At 40.3% G+C, this 14,990-nt stretch overlaps 1 protein-coding gene across 1 annotated transcript in view; it reads right to left on the reverse strand.

The window, feature by feature from the left end:
- The window catches only part of rps6kc1 (ribosomal protein S6 kinase polypeptide 1), a 176,883-nt gene that overhangs the window by 73,445 nt on the left and 88,448 nt on the right, over positions 1–14,990 (reverse strand). The window lies entirely within an intron of this gene.

A 14,990-nucleotide genomic window follows, 5' to 3' on the forward strand; every position in this document is an offset into this window, starting at 1 on the left:
CCTGGGTCCCCATGACATTACCTGGGTTTCTGGATTAATAGTCGAACAATAATGCCACTGTGTCATTGTTTACCCTTGCACACAAATCAATTCACTTTTTTTTTAAAACCACAAAGGAAATGCCCTGGTGACTGTGAATTCTTCTTTGCTAACAGTAAATCTGTACTGAATGCAAGCATATAGTAGTTGAGAGTTTTTCATAACTGGGCTCTTTGCAGGTAGGAGTGCATTTGTAGTGAGCCAAGTTTGTACAGGTAGTCCCCATTGTAGATGTGAAAGACAAACTATTCACAAACAAGAAAAACCTGCATTTACATAGCAACGTTTGCAACTACTGCATGCTTCAAACTCTTTTACAATCAATAAAGCCTTTCTTAAACTAAAAAAAAGTGTAGTCACTGTCGTAATTTAGAAAACATAGCAGCCAATATACGTAAAGCAAGGTCTGACAAACAGCATGTGGTGATCAAATGATCAGGTTGTTCAGTACAGCTACAGCACTAATATTTGGTCAGCAGTGTGGAACGATGGCTGTTGTCTTGTGCCAACTTAAACACTGTTGTGTCAAGGAAATGTAAGCTTATTGTGGCTTTAGGTTTAATGAAAGGTTGATCATTATTGAAGATATTAATGAATTATTCCAATTCTGTTTCTGGGTGTGCCAATATCCCATATGTCAATACAAATATGGGAGATAATGTTACGAAGTGCCTGCATCTCACCTAATGAGCAAATTGGTGAGACAGGTAAAGACCCAAGTCTAGATTAAAGTGCTGGTGGAAAAGCACAGCTGGTCAGGCAGCATCCGAGGTGCAGGAATATCGATGTTTCGGGCAAAAGCCCTTCATCAGGACTGAAGGGCTTTTGCCCGAAACGTCGATTTTCCTGCTCCTTGGATGCTGCCTGACGGACTGTGCTTTTCCAGTACCACTCTAATGTAGACACTTTTGCCTAGATAAAGGCCTAAACTGAATCCTTTCAGCCACGTCTCCACCCTACCATAATACCAGCACAGTTCTGTACAAAGTCATAAATGACCTTTTATCTGACAAATACAAACTGTTCCTCCTCTGCCTTTTTAATCCACCTGCTGTCCTGGACACAGTTGATCACAGAATCTCCCTGCACTGTTGTGCAGCTAGAGAGACCGCTGTTCTATGCCAATCTTATTCATCAGAGCCAGAGAATCACCTACAGTGGCTCTGGTCACAAGTGTGTAGTTATAATATTGTTAAACTGTTACATATGTTGCAAAACAAAAAGCTAATTTGGATTTAAAATGGATAAGCATTCATACAAAATGGCACCCAAAAGCCACATGACTTATCTTGCCTGCCGTGGCTGCAATCAATGTTATCATGAGAAACAAATCAGAAAAAGGTAATTAAATAATTAAGAGGATTCCACCACTGTTCAATGAATCCTCAAAAGATGTGAAAATTCAAAGCTCCTGTAATGTTCAACAAGAGGCAAGAGAGACATCACAAGGAATTATAATATAGTTGATTTTGCATTATAGAACAATGATTCACAAGTTTTACATTTACATGCATTTCATTTGATTTTGATAAAAACAGACCAAAAATAACTTAAAGAGAACCATCTTAAAACATTAGAAAAACATGTTGAAATTGGAACTGCTTCTTAACAGGGACACAGAAGTAGGCATCCACACAAACCAGTGTACTGAACTAGGCTACCGAACATTTGATGCAGCAAACTTGAATTAAAAGAGCCTTGACTCATTCCCAAGACCTGTTCTGCTTTGTCTGCATGTGTTAGCAGCCTCCAACTATTCAACTGCAAATGCCATTGCAGCTTTGGAATCTGACTTCAACCAATTCACTTCAGAAAAGGAATCTTCAAACAAGCCTGGTCCACAATGACATTCGGGACTGATCTCATTTTCATGCACAACTTTTACCCTTATTTAAAGTCTTTGTATCTGCATCTTTCAGCAAATAACATTACCATCTTTATTCAAGAATCTTTCATTCACAGTTGTACAATAAACGAACATTTTGTTTGATTTAAATCATAAAGCTAGATTACTAGTTTATTTTTAAATAGAACAATTGACAATTAAGAGGTAGCTACATACAAGTTCATTCAAATTAGTCGTTCACACTCTGCGTAATTGTTTCTGTTGCCCCCAAAGACCTATCCTCGGCTCCCCTATTTCTTATCTATTGCTATCTGCCTGAGGCCCAGTCAGATCTTTCACAACCCTGCTGTCATATTTGACCTAAGAGAAGCTTCCAAACATAGGCAAAAGTGAGGACTGCAGATGCTGGAAACCAGAGTTTAGATCAGTGTGGTGCTGGAAAAGCACAGCAGGCCAGGCAGCATCCGAGGAGCAGGAAAGTCCACATTTCGGAAGGGCTTTTGCATGGCCTGCTGTGCTTTTCCAGCACCACTCTGATCTAAACTTTCAAACATGTCCACCCCAACAGCAAAATCACCTACTAATGTAGCATGGAACATTAACAACAACAAATATGAAAAGAGTCATTTAGACCCTCAGGCTGGCCTATCATTCAACAAGATTGCTGCTGAGATGTTAGATTTCAACTCCTCTTTCATCGTTCCTTATAGCCCTCAACTCCTTTATAGCTCAAAAATCCACCTCATCTTTAAATGCTTTATAATCTAGCCTTCACAACTCCCTGGGGTAGAGAATTCCAGACATTCATTACTATCTAAAGGGAAGAAACTCCTTCACACCTCAGTTTTAAATGACCATCCCCTTATTCTGTAATCATTGCCAACAGCATCCCAGAAGGGCATTGCTAGTCACTGGCCACTCGGGTGTTTTCTTTCCTCCTGGTGGTGGGAACTGAATAAAGATTTGCACTCCTGTTGTCTTTCACTCTGTCTCACACCTGTGGGCTGGGGGGGAAAATATAAACACTACCGCTGTTAGCCACTGTGCCACCTCTCTTTACCCCCACACTACAGCTGTTAGGTGGTAGTGTGGGGGTAAAGAGAGGTGGCACGGTGGCTGAGTGGTTAGCACTGCTGCCTCACAGCACCCGGGTCCCAGGTTCGATTCTAGCCTTGGGTGATGTCTGTGTGGAGTTTGCACATTCTCCCAGTGTCTGTGTGGGTTTCCTCCGGGTGCTCTGGTTTCCTCCCACAATCCAAAGATGTGCAGGTCAGGTGAATTGGCCAGGCTAAAGTGCCCATAGCGTTCTGTGCATCAGTCAGAGGGCAATGGGTCTGGGTGGGTTACTCTTCAGAGGGTCGGTGTGGCCTTGCTGGGCCGAAGGGCCTGTTTCCACACTGTAGGGAATCTAAAACAAAAACCAGGAGATTTAGAATCCCCTCAAAAAAAATTATAGGCAGCATCCTATAAACACCCTTGGTAAAGGCACTTCAGCAACACAGACATGATTCACACATGTTGTCTCTCTCTAGTCCAGTAGGAAGAAAACCAAAAGAAATAATTTTAGATTAGTTTCCCTACAGTGTGGAAACAGGCCCATCGGCCCAACAAGTCCACACCGACCCTCTGAAGAGTAACCCACCAAGACCCATCTTCCTCTGACTAACGAACCCAACACTACGGGGAGTTTAGCACGGCCAATTCACCTGACCTGCGCGCCTTTGGACTGTGGGAGGAAACCCACGCAGACACTAGGAGAATGTGCAAATTCCACACAGACAGTCACCCAAGGCTGGAACTGAACCTGGGTCCCTGGTGCTGAGAGGCAGCAGTGCTAACCACCCAGCCACGAGGCCGCCCTCTACCCATTTGATTTTTTTTTATATAAGCGAAGCATCTTAAAGACTTCACTGTAGCAGCAAAGAACTCAGGATTTCAGCTCCAGCCAGAAAAAAAAACAATTCAACTAATTGAAAGCAAAACCAAAATTCTTTGTGGGTCAGTGTGAACCTATCCCATCCACTCATGACACCTTTTGTCCACAGAAAAAACAAAAACACCCAGGGAGTACTCAAAGCTGTTTACCACCTGCCTGTCTGACAGAGACGTTTTGGTACCACTGTGACGACAACCCCCTGCAAAAGAAACACATCTCTTAAAAGGCACAGTATTATCACACCATTGCCTTACCCTCAAACCCCACAATCCCTAGACATGTACATTATCTAAGTTAGGTGTATTAGCCATACCAATTGCCCATAGTGTCCAGGAATATGCAAGCTAGGTGAGCTAACGATGGTAAATGTGGGGTTATAGGGATGGTGTGGGATGCTCTTCGGAGAGTTAGTACACAGTCAATGGGCCAAAAGGCCTCTATCTGCACTGTAAGGATTTGAAGTCTGACCTGATTCCAGAATTTACTTGCTTCACCACTGAAGGCTGGGTCTTAACACAATAAGAAATAGGCCATGCAGCCTCCTGAGCCTGCTCCCCCATTCAATTCGGTCACGGCTGATCCAACATTCCTTATGCTCACTTTCTGCATTTTCCCATAACCCTCAATTTCCCTAGGATCAAGAATCTAACTATCTATCTATCTTGGCCTCAAATATACACAAGGACACTCAAACCTCAGAAGAACTTTTTCCTCATCTCAGTCTTAAATTAGCTACTCATTATTATGCCCTCCGGTCCTAGACTCTCCTATGAGGAGGAACATCCTCTCAGCACTTGCAACTCTTGAAGAGCTTGACTGGGTATGTTTTAATGAGGTCACATTTCATTCTTCTGCATTCCATTTCATCCCAGAAGGGTTTAGGTTTTGATCATAAGACAATCCATCCATATCCACCCGAGTGAAACATCTCTGAACTGTCTCCAATGAAATTACATCTTTCCTTAAATAAGGGGACCAAAACTGTTCACAGTACTCCACACATGGTCTCACTAGCACCTTGTACAGTTGCAGTAAGGCTTCCCTACTCTTGTACTCCAACCCTCTTGAAATAAAGGCCGGCATTCCATTAGCCTTCCTGATTACCAGCTGCACCTGTGTACTAACTTGAAGTTTCATGTACAAGTGTCCCCAGGTCTCTTTGCATTGCAGCTTTCTGCAGTTTTTCTCCATTTCTGTGCATTTGTTCTCCCTTCCAAAATAAACAATTTCATATTTTCCCACACTACGTTTCAATTGCCAACGTTTCGCTTGACCTATCAATGTCTCTCTGTAAACAGTTTGTAGCCCTCTTACAACCTGCATTTCCACCTGTTTTTGTGTCATCTGTAAATCTGCCTGCAGTACATTCACATTCTTTCATCAATACATTATATATTGTAAACAAATTGTGGTTCCTTTGGATCCCTGTGGGCCCATTAGTCACAGGTCACCAACCTGACAAAGACCCCTTAGTTCCTCTCACTAGTCAATTCTCTACCCATGCCAATAACCCAACGCCAACACAATGGGCTCTTATTTTATGACTTAAACATTTACTAACATACTTTGTCCAACCCATTCTACACACAAATACAACACACTTACTGGTTCCCCTCTATCCACTCTGGTTGAGATTTCCTTGAAAAATTCTAATAAATTAGTCAGACATTATTTCCCTTTCATGAAGCCTTGCTGACTAGTCACATTCATTTCCCAATCCTCTGGTACTTCTCCAGAATCCAACGAATTTTTTTTTCCTTTGGACTGCAAGCTCTAGAATTCCCTCCCTAACCCATACCATCTCTCTAACTGTCTCTTTTTCAGGCACCCCTTAAAATTTGCCCCATTGGCAAGTTTTCACTCTTCTGCTCCAATAACCCCCAATGACACTCGGTTTGATTATGGAGCAGTTGTGTGGCAATGTGATGGTATGTTCCATTAAAAAAGATGCCAAGTTGCTACTGTTGTGTTACCAGAAAGTGCATTGGGCTTACACTGATTCCATTAGAACGGTTGCTCAGGTGGATGTGAAACACCACCTGGTTTGGCCAAATAGGTTGTTTCAACTTGTCTGTACTATATGAAAGAAAACCACATTTGTGAAAACTTGTCAACTTTTCTCATTATAAATTGCTCTGTTCATATTTACAAAGGAAACTTGATATGGTGTAATCGCTGATTGGGGCAAGTAATAAACTTATGCTTATCCAGCAACACCCACATCATGGGAACAAATAAATAAAACAAAAAAAAAACTCAGTGGGAGCAGGGGATATAGACATATTCACAGGTTTCTCACAGAGGCAGATTTATGACTGAACCGATTTAATTATTGAAAATACTCAATATCTATGGCAAGTATCAATAGATATGATATCATATAAATAACATTTAACACCATACAAACACATTCCAATAATAGCAAAGTATATGGCACGGACATAGAAATAGATACAATTTTGATTAAGCTTCAGTTGTCATATTGCACAAACAGAAACCAGGTGGTGAGCTGAAAAGTGAAAATTGTTGCCTAACCCACCACAACAGAACATAAAAATTAGGAGCAGCAGTAGGGTCATTCGGACCCTCAAGCCTGCCCTGCAATTCAACCAGACATTTTCTTTTTCACTCATGAGTGTCACTGGTTGGTCAGTGTTTATTGCTTTTATCCAGTGTTTATTGCTTGTGCCTGGTTGTCCTTGGAGGTGGTGGTGGTCAGCTGCCTTCTTGAATCACTGCAGTCCATATGTTGTGGGTTTACCAACAATGCCATTACGGCAGGAATTCCAGGATTTTGACCCAGCGACAATGAAGGAACACCAATAAATTTCCAAATCAGGATTGAGTGTGGCTTGGACGGTGGTGGTGAAGGTTGTGGTGTTCCCATGGATCTGCAGTCAGTGTCCTCCTAAATGAAAATGACTGAGAATTTGGAAGGTGCTGTCTAAGAATCTTTGGTGAATTTCTGCAGTGCATCTTGTAGATAGTACATATTGCAGATAGTACATATTGCATCAGTGGCATTGGAAGCAGATGCTGCGCATATCAAGACGGTTGCCTTGCCCTGGATGCTGTCAAGCTTCTTGAGTGTTGTTGGCGAGTTACCCCCATTCAGGCAAGTGGGGAGTATTCCATCATATGCCCGACTTGTGCCTTGTAGATGACGGACAGGCTTTGGGGAATCAGAAGGAGAGTTGCTCACCACAGTTCACTTAGCCTCTAACCTGTATACATGGCAAGCCCAGTTGAGGTTCTAGTCAACAGTAACCCCAGATTGTTGATAGGGGACTTCAGTGATGGTAATACCATTGAACGTCAAGGGGTAGTGGCTAAACTGATTCTTAGTGGCGATGATCATTGTACAGCATGTGTGTGTGAAGGGAATGCTACTAGCCACTTGTTAATCCAAGCCTGAATATTGGCCAGAACTTGTTGCGTTTGAATATGGGTTGCTTCAGTATCTGAAGAGTCACAAATGGTGCTGGACTTAGTGCAATCATCAGCAAACATCCCCACTTATAGAGTGTGACAATGCTGCTCCTTTAACAAGGATATGCTGTCCTTGGTTTTTTATCCAGAGGGTTCATAAAACACAGACCCCAGGAGGTCAAAGTTTGAAAGGTTTTAGGGTCAGTCTGAGTATAGCTAACAGATACAAGCTGTTTGCCTGAGGCAGTACGTTTAAAAAAAACACTTGTATAATTAGAGGGGAGTGACCAGTTTCCCCCAGCTCAGCTTTTCTCTGGTTTGGTTTTAGCAGGAAGTCTGTTGTGAAGCGGCTGAACCCAAAGAAGCAGGTCTATGCTGATCCTCCCTCTCTCTGACATCTCTCCTGTAAGAACTTGTTTTGAATGTTTATGGGAATTGTTACAAGTATTTGGAACAGCATCATTAAGTAGAGATAATCTGTTGGATTTTCAATAGTTTAAGTCAGTCTACATTCTATTCTCATTTTGTTTCATTCTGTAATCTTGCAAATAAATTCTGTTTTGTTTAAATCTAAGTGGCTGGATCCCTCTTGGAATATCCACTTTACACCTGTTTAAAACAACTGGCAAAGTTAGGGTCCGGGCTACTTTATTGAAATGTTTTGAGGGGGTTAGTCTGGTCCATAATAAGAGTCATAGAGCACAGAAACAGACAGTTTGGACCATCTCATCCAAGCCAATCAGATATCACAATCTGACAGAGTCCCATCTGCCAAAACATGACCCACTTCCCTCTAAACCCTTCCTATTCATACAACCATCAGATTGTCTTTTCAGTGCTCTAATTGTATGAGCCTCCACCACTTCCTGTGGCGGCTCATTCCATACACGCATCACCCTCTGCATGAAAAAGTTGCCCCTTAAGTTCCTTTTAAATCTTCCCCCATGCCCTCTAATGTTTGACTCCCCCAGCCCAGGGAGTGACCTTGTGAATAATTTATCCACACCCCTCATGATCTAATAAACTTCTGTAAAGGTCACCCCTCAGCCTTTGACATTCCAGGGAAAAGTCCATAGCCTATCTGGACTCTCCCTATAACTTAAATCCTCCAAACTCAGCAATGTCCTTGTCAATCTTATCTGAACCTTTTCAAGTCTAACATCCATCCCATAGAAGAGTGACCAGAATTGTAAGCAGTATTCTAAAAGTGGCCTGAGCAGTGTCCTGTATAGCCACATGACCTCCCAACCCTTACACTCAATGCACTGACCAATGAAGGCAAGTGTTCCAAACTTCACCTACCTATCTCAATTCTCAGCCACCTTCCACCCCAGCTCCACCCCCTTCCCATTTATCTCTCAGCCCCTTTAGGCCACCCCCTCATTTCTGATGAAGGGCTTATGCTCAAAACATCAATTTACCTGCTCCTCGGATGCTGCCTGACCCGCTGTGCTTTTCCAGCACCACACTCTTTGAACCCTACCATTAGGTGTATAAGTCCTGCCTTGATTTGCCTTATCAAAATGCAAAATCGCCCTATTTATTGAAATTAAACTCCACCTGCCACTCCTCAACCCATTGACCCATCTGATCATCATCCCATTGTACTCAGAGATAATCTTCTTCACTGTCCATTACACCACCTATTTTGGTGTCATCTGTAAACTTACTAACTATTCCTCCCACATTCACACCCAAGTCATTTATATAAATGACGTAAAGCAATGGAAACAGTACCAATCCTTATGGTGCACCGTTGGTCACAGGCCTTCAGTCCGAAGAGCAACTCTCCACCACCCTCTGTCTCCAATTTTCAAGTCAAATTTTGTATTCACTCAGTCTGACTAACTACATCCCTTGCAGATTCCTTATGCCCTCAGGATAACATGCTCTCAAACTTACAAATGGGTGGCATTGTGGCTCAGTGGTTAGCACTGTTGCCTCACAGCGCCAGGGACCTGGGTTCGATTCCCAGCTCAGGCAACTGTCCTCAATAATTTGTTTTCAATCCTATCTACAATCCTTCACTGTGGAACCAGATAGGCAACACAGCCTTCAGGATTCTTGGCTGCTGAGAACAGAAACCTATTCCCCCTAACTATGCTGTCCTCTGGATTCAGGACAGTCTCCTTAGGTATCTCAGAGCAGATCAGTCTTTGGGTGAAGAACTAAAGAGAAAGAACTTCCAATGATTTTCAAAACTCCCAATAGTTGAAGTGCATTTAAAATTTCCATTTTAACCAATGAAACTTATATAAAGCAGGAAAGTGAGAAAGGAGACAACCCTTCCTTCTTTAAATGCTCCTCCAGGGAAATGCCAAAAATCTTCATCCAACACAATGGCAGCATAAATCTCCAATTTCCTTTCTCCTGCACAGTGGCCAGTAGCCAAAAGAAAGTCAACTCACAACGGGAGATTTAGTTATTCATTAAGACCAATTTCATAACTGCTGTTTTTTGAGTGGAGGGATGAGTTAAAACAGAATATTCTATTTTAATATTAAGAATAAAACTCTATATGTTGTCATATAGATGATTTAACTAAACTATTACATATTAGTTTTTTTTCTATAATATCTCCAAATTAGAACACTTCATAGAATGACAATATTTCTTGGAATAAGGCTATTTCCATGCATTTCTGCACCACCATTCTGTATTCCTAGGCACAAAGTATTCAGCTCAAGGAATAACAAAAGGAAGAATGCAAGTTGATAGCTACACGAACAGCGATATGAACCATTCAACATTTATCAAATTATGATTATCAGAGGGTCAGTGTGGACTTGTTGGGCCAAATGGCCGGTTTCCACACTGTTGGGATTCTATGAAGAATAAGAGAGATAAAACATCAGCAGGCCATTACACCAACTTTAGAAACCTCAACTCATACTCACCTTTTAATGATGTTACTGATGGGTGATGTCAGCAGCTTAGGTATAGTCTAGCAGCTAGTGATAAATTCAAAGCAGGTATATTGCATAAAATTCATTCTACAAGTTTTTAACCCCTCTGCTACATGCTTGCAGGAACTGCTCCGGCTCTTGGACATACTTAATCTGAAATTCACCTGCTCGTATTTCTAACAATGTCACAATGATGGTGACATCACACTGGGTGGAGCTATTCAGATGATGGCGTACATGAGGCATTATTCATCTAATGAAGGGTTTCTATGTATAAACTAGAGCTTGAATTTTCAATTCCAAAAATCAGGAAAGCGTTCTGCTTCTCAAACCCAAGTGAGGATACACTGTCTCAGACAGGCACATTTTCATTATGGAATAGGTATTAACTTGAGTCAGGACCACCACTCTCAGAAAGAATGCAGAGACAATAATTAGAGCTGCCAACTGCAGAGGCAGGCTATGAGTAGCACTCGTCTCTGATCTGAGGCTTCACTACTCTTGGAGTAACAATATAAGAAAAAAAAAGCCCTCATATCTATACCACTACCCCGTTCCTGACCAAATACTCATGTCACCTAATCCTACCCCCATAGTCCCTCATGCCCTCTTTGCTAATATATGCTCCTCCATCAACTCTGATAGCCCCTACTGTCAACTCATCACGGAGTTCCCACAAATGATTGATCTTACATCCTTTATAACAACTCACCTCAGAATCAATCTCAGGATCCACGTCATGTGAATTAAAGTTCTTAAGTATCTGGATGCAACTCTGCGCAGAGGCGGATGGTTTGTTTTCAGACATTTTGTCACCATACTAGGTAACATCATCAATGAGCCTCCGGTGAAGCACTGGTGTTATTACCTGCTTTCTATTCGTGTTTAAGTTTCCTTGGGTTTGTGATACTAGTTCCTGTGGTGATGTCATTTCCTGTTCTTTTTCTAAGCGGGTGGTAAATGGGGTCCAGCTCAGCGAGCAAACTTCATCCAGAACCTCAACCTGAGTTACAAACCTTCTCAAAATTCTTAAGTATCTATTAAGAATTCACTATTTTAAAATTCATTGCATAAAATAAAGCATTTATTACACAGTTAACATACTTCAGCTACTTGCTTCTTTATGAAAAGAAGCACGTGTTCATAGCTCCACCTCAAAAACTCCATAACACTTAGCCATCAATCAAACTTTGAACTGATGTGTATCACACTGTGATAATGGTAGATTGTGAAATTAGCAATACAGCACAAATTAAAAAATGATATCCATAGGCTAACATCAACAGATAGAGTGAAATAGCAAACAAATTTTTAAACACTGCAAGCAACTTTTTCAAAAAATTAATGCTTGGAAATTTGAGTGCTTTAACTGTTTACTTAACAGCTTGACCATTTCAATGCCATTATCCACATTTTAATGTACATGCATGCCTACTTCTAACAATTCCAAATGGTACCCTACCTCTTCAAATAATTGCAGCATTTTTAGATAGTGACCTGTAAGGTCTGTAAATTCTGTTTTGTAAATTCCATTGTTGAAATTTGGATCTGTTTAAAGGCAGCTGCAATTTAATGTGCATCCACCTTCATAAAATGCAGATGCACAAAGTACAGCCCATCTCCACTTTCCCCTGGTGAAAACAATGGGCTCAGAGGTCAAGGATGTTACTTCAACAATCAGGACTCAAATGCATTTTGACTAAGCCAGAAATACACTGTTGTTAAGGATATTCAGGACTTTTGCATCAGCAGATAGGCTAAATTTGGTTTGCACACAAATAGTTTTTAAGCTAGTCTACAAAATTTATAATTCCATTTTAAGACACAAAATAAATAATCAATTAATGAACTTAATTAAAAAGTATTCATTATAAACCATTTGGAAATATTATATAGATAGGAAGGAATACCCTTTACTAAGCTGATTGAAAAGTTCTGATAAACTGTAATAAAGGGTACACTGGATTATCATTTGGATTTTTGGTAGACATCAGATGAATATATTAAGGATATAAATAAGTCATCCAAGATGCAAGCCATTATGAAACAGTGCATACATTACGTTGTAAGGGCACTTATGCTAAATTGGTGAAACAAAAAAAGCCACTAATATGGTGATAAGGCACATTCATGCATATCAAGAAGCTCAGAGATTGAAAATCGGAGATTGATTGCTTTATTTGTAAAATAAAATCTAAAAGTGCAGATATTATATCATTCTTAAACAGAAAACACACACCTGGAGAGCAAAACCTGCCCCTGCAGATCTGGCCAGCTATTAGAAGAATAACAATCTGAATCACAGTTCCACAGGAAAGCAATAGCTGATTGCAAGATGGGGATCAGCACACGGTGACCAATATTAGCTAGAGACTGCAGAATCAAACATGTGCAAGCTGATGATTATATAAATTACAAAACAATGAAAAGAAATCTGAATATTTTGGTGTATTCAAGTCTGGAGACAATCAATTGGTATCTTGCCTGAGATCAAAACAACAGTAAGTCGTATGATAACATCTTATAATGACATAGCTGGATACAGTTTATCCCACAATGACCCCTTTATTTCCCATATGATGCCAGTTATTTGCCAGTTTTCCTTTTAGAAAATCAAACTGACATTTGTGACCCATAAAAATCAGAACACGAACACTGATACAAGGGGAAGAATGCTTCATGTGGGTTAGCAAATTCAGGAATGGCAAAGATGCAGAATGTGAGACTTTACTGTAATGCATTGCAATAATAATATTCTGCATTGTTACCTAGATTCCTGTGGATTTGAGAATCTGAAGGTAGAATAAAAGGGCATTCTGAATTTTCCACTTTTAACCATTCCCAGACTCAGTGCCTGGGGACAGCTCTCCTCTCCAATCAGTGAATCAGGAAGTTATTGAAATTCGTTTCCTTTTATAAATTTCCGGGGTGATTGAAAGTGAAATTTTTGCAACCCCAAATAACCACTGTAGCAAACAATAACAAACAAATGAATAAACAACAAAACAAACACCAACTGCTCCAAATAGATAAAGGTTATTGTACAGAGCCACAGAGAGGCAGATTCTCAGAGAGAACAGGATTCAGCACAAACAGCCAGAAATACAAAATCAGAGGTTAATTTTGATTTCAACACTGAATATTTTAAATTAGATGCAATCTGAATTTAAGAATAACTAATTTTGACTGCAGAAAACACTTAATATTGCTGCCACTTGCCATAATTAAAGATTCAAAACCAGAATTTCAATGCACTTTAAAGTGCTGGGAGAAAAAAAAAACTTAACAGCAAGGTTTTTTTTAAGAAAACGGATTATTATACATCCAAACAAATCCACCTGGAAAGAAATCATATATTGCAGCCTAGTCCCACAGCAAAATGTCAAAAGTTGCTTCTTTATATGCTTTGGTGATTACATCAAATGTATTGGACGATGAAGTTACAATGGGTGAGTGCTGCAGCTTAAATTAAAAAAAGATTATGACGCACTTCAATCCCTTTGTAACTAATTACTTTCGTCGATAATAGGTGGTCGTGAAGTTTCAGTTTTTGGAAGAAATCAAACTGAGTTGCAGAAAGTGATGTCACAACACTAGTAAAAACTAAGAATTTCAGTGGTTTTTCAAAAAATGTTTAAATTATTCAGCTACCTTGGTCAATGGATTTTATTCAGGTTTCCTCTCCCATAGTTGAGATTTTTTTTTGGAGTTGACTAATGGTCAAGATTTCAGTTAGCTTTGCAGATTTTGTGGGTTGACGTGACGCTCATTATAGAGGCAGGCTATTAGGAGCAGGTTGTGCAGAACAGACAACAGATTTTTCCCAAGCACATCAACCACAAAACATGACCAGTAACAAGATAGTTATCTTTGCTTCAGCAGTCACTTTTACTTGTTTGAATTCTGCAAACAAAGCTCAGGCTGTTCTGTGGTTCAGAAACACAAAACATACTTGACTTGCTGATTATGGACTCTTTACTGCCATCTACAGGAATATGTGACTCAATGCATGCATCTCCAAACAACTGGGATAGAGAGCAAAAAGCAATATTGTTTGGAAGAATATCATGGTTTTCAATTAATTTCTGGTGGTTAAGATGTAATGTTCAGTATATTATACTGTTGCTTTAGTATTATCAATTTTCAGTATTTGCCATTACAACAGCAAAACAGGGAGGGTCCCAGAGAACTGGAAAACTGCTAATGCTGCCCTCTTGTTTAAAAAGGGAGTAACACAAAAGACAGAACATTCCAAGCGGATTAGCCTGACCTCAGTCAATGGCAAGATTTTGGAGTCCATTGTGAGGGATGAGATTTCTGAATATTTGGAAGTGCATGGTAAAATAGGGCAAATTCACCAGGGTTTCATCAAGGGGAGGTCATGCCTGACAAATCTGTGACCATTCTTTGAGGAGTCATCGAGCAGGTTAGACCAAGGAGAGCCAATGGGTGTTGGAAGAGCGGGCAAAGAAGTAACAACAAAATACAGTGGAAACTCCAAAAAAAATCACAACTGTGGGAGAGGAAGCCTGAATAAAATCCAGTGACCAATTTAAACTTTTTTTAAAAAAAACCACAGAAATTCTTAGTTTTTAATGGTATCGTGACATCACGTTCTACAACTCCGTTCAATTTCTTCAAAAAACTGAAACTTCACTTTGGTAAGAAGAAGAAGAGAGGCATGGACTGTTTTCTAAATGGGAAGAAAATTCAGAAATCTGGAGTACAAGGAACCTAGTCCAGGATTCTCTGAAGGTAAACTTGCAGATTGAGTCAGTAATTAGGAAGGCAAATACGATGTTACTAATCATCTTGAAAGGACTAGAATATAAAA

The sequence above is a fragment of the Chiloscyllium punctatum genome, chromosome 11 (genome assembly GCF_047496795.1).
Source record: "Chiloscyllium punctatum isolate Juve2018m chromosome 11, sChiPun1.3, whole genome shotgun sequence".
Taxonomy (NCBI): Eukaryota; Metazoa; Chordata; class Chondrichthyes; order Orectolobiformes; family Hemiscylliidae; genus Chiloscyllium; species Chiloscyllium punctatum.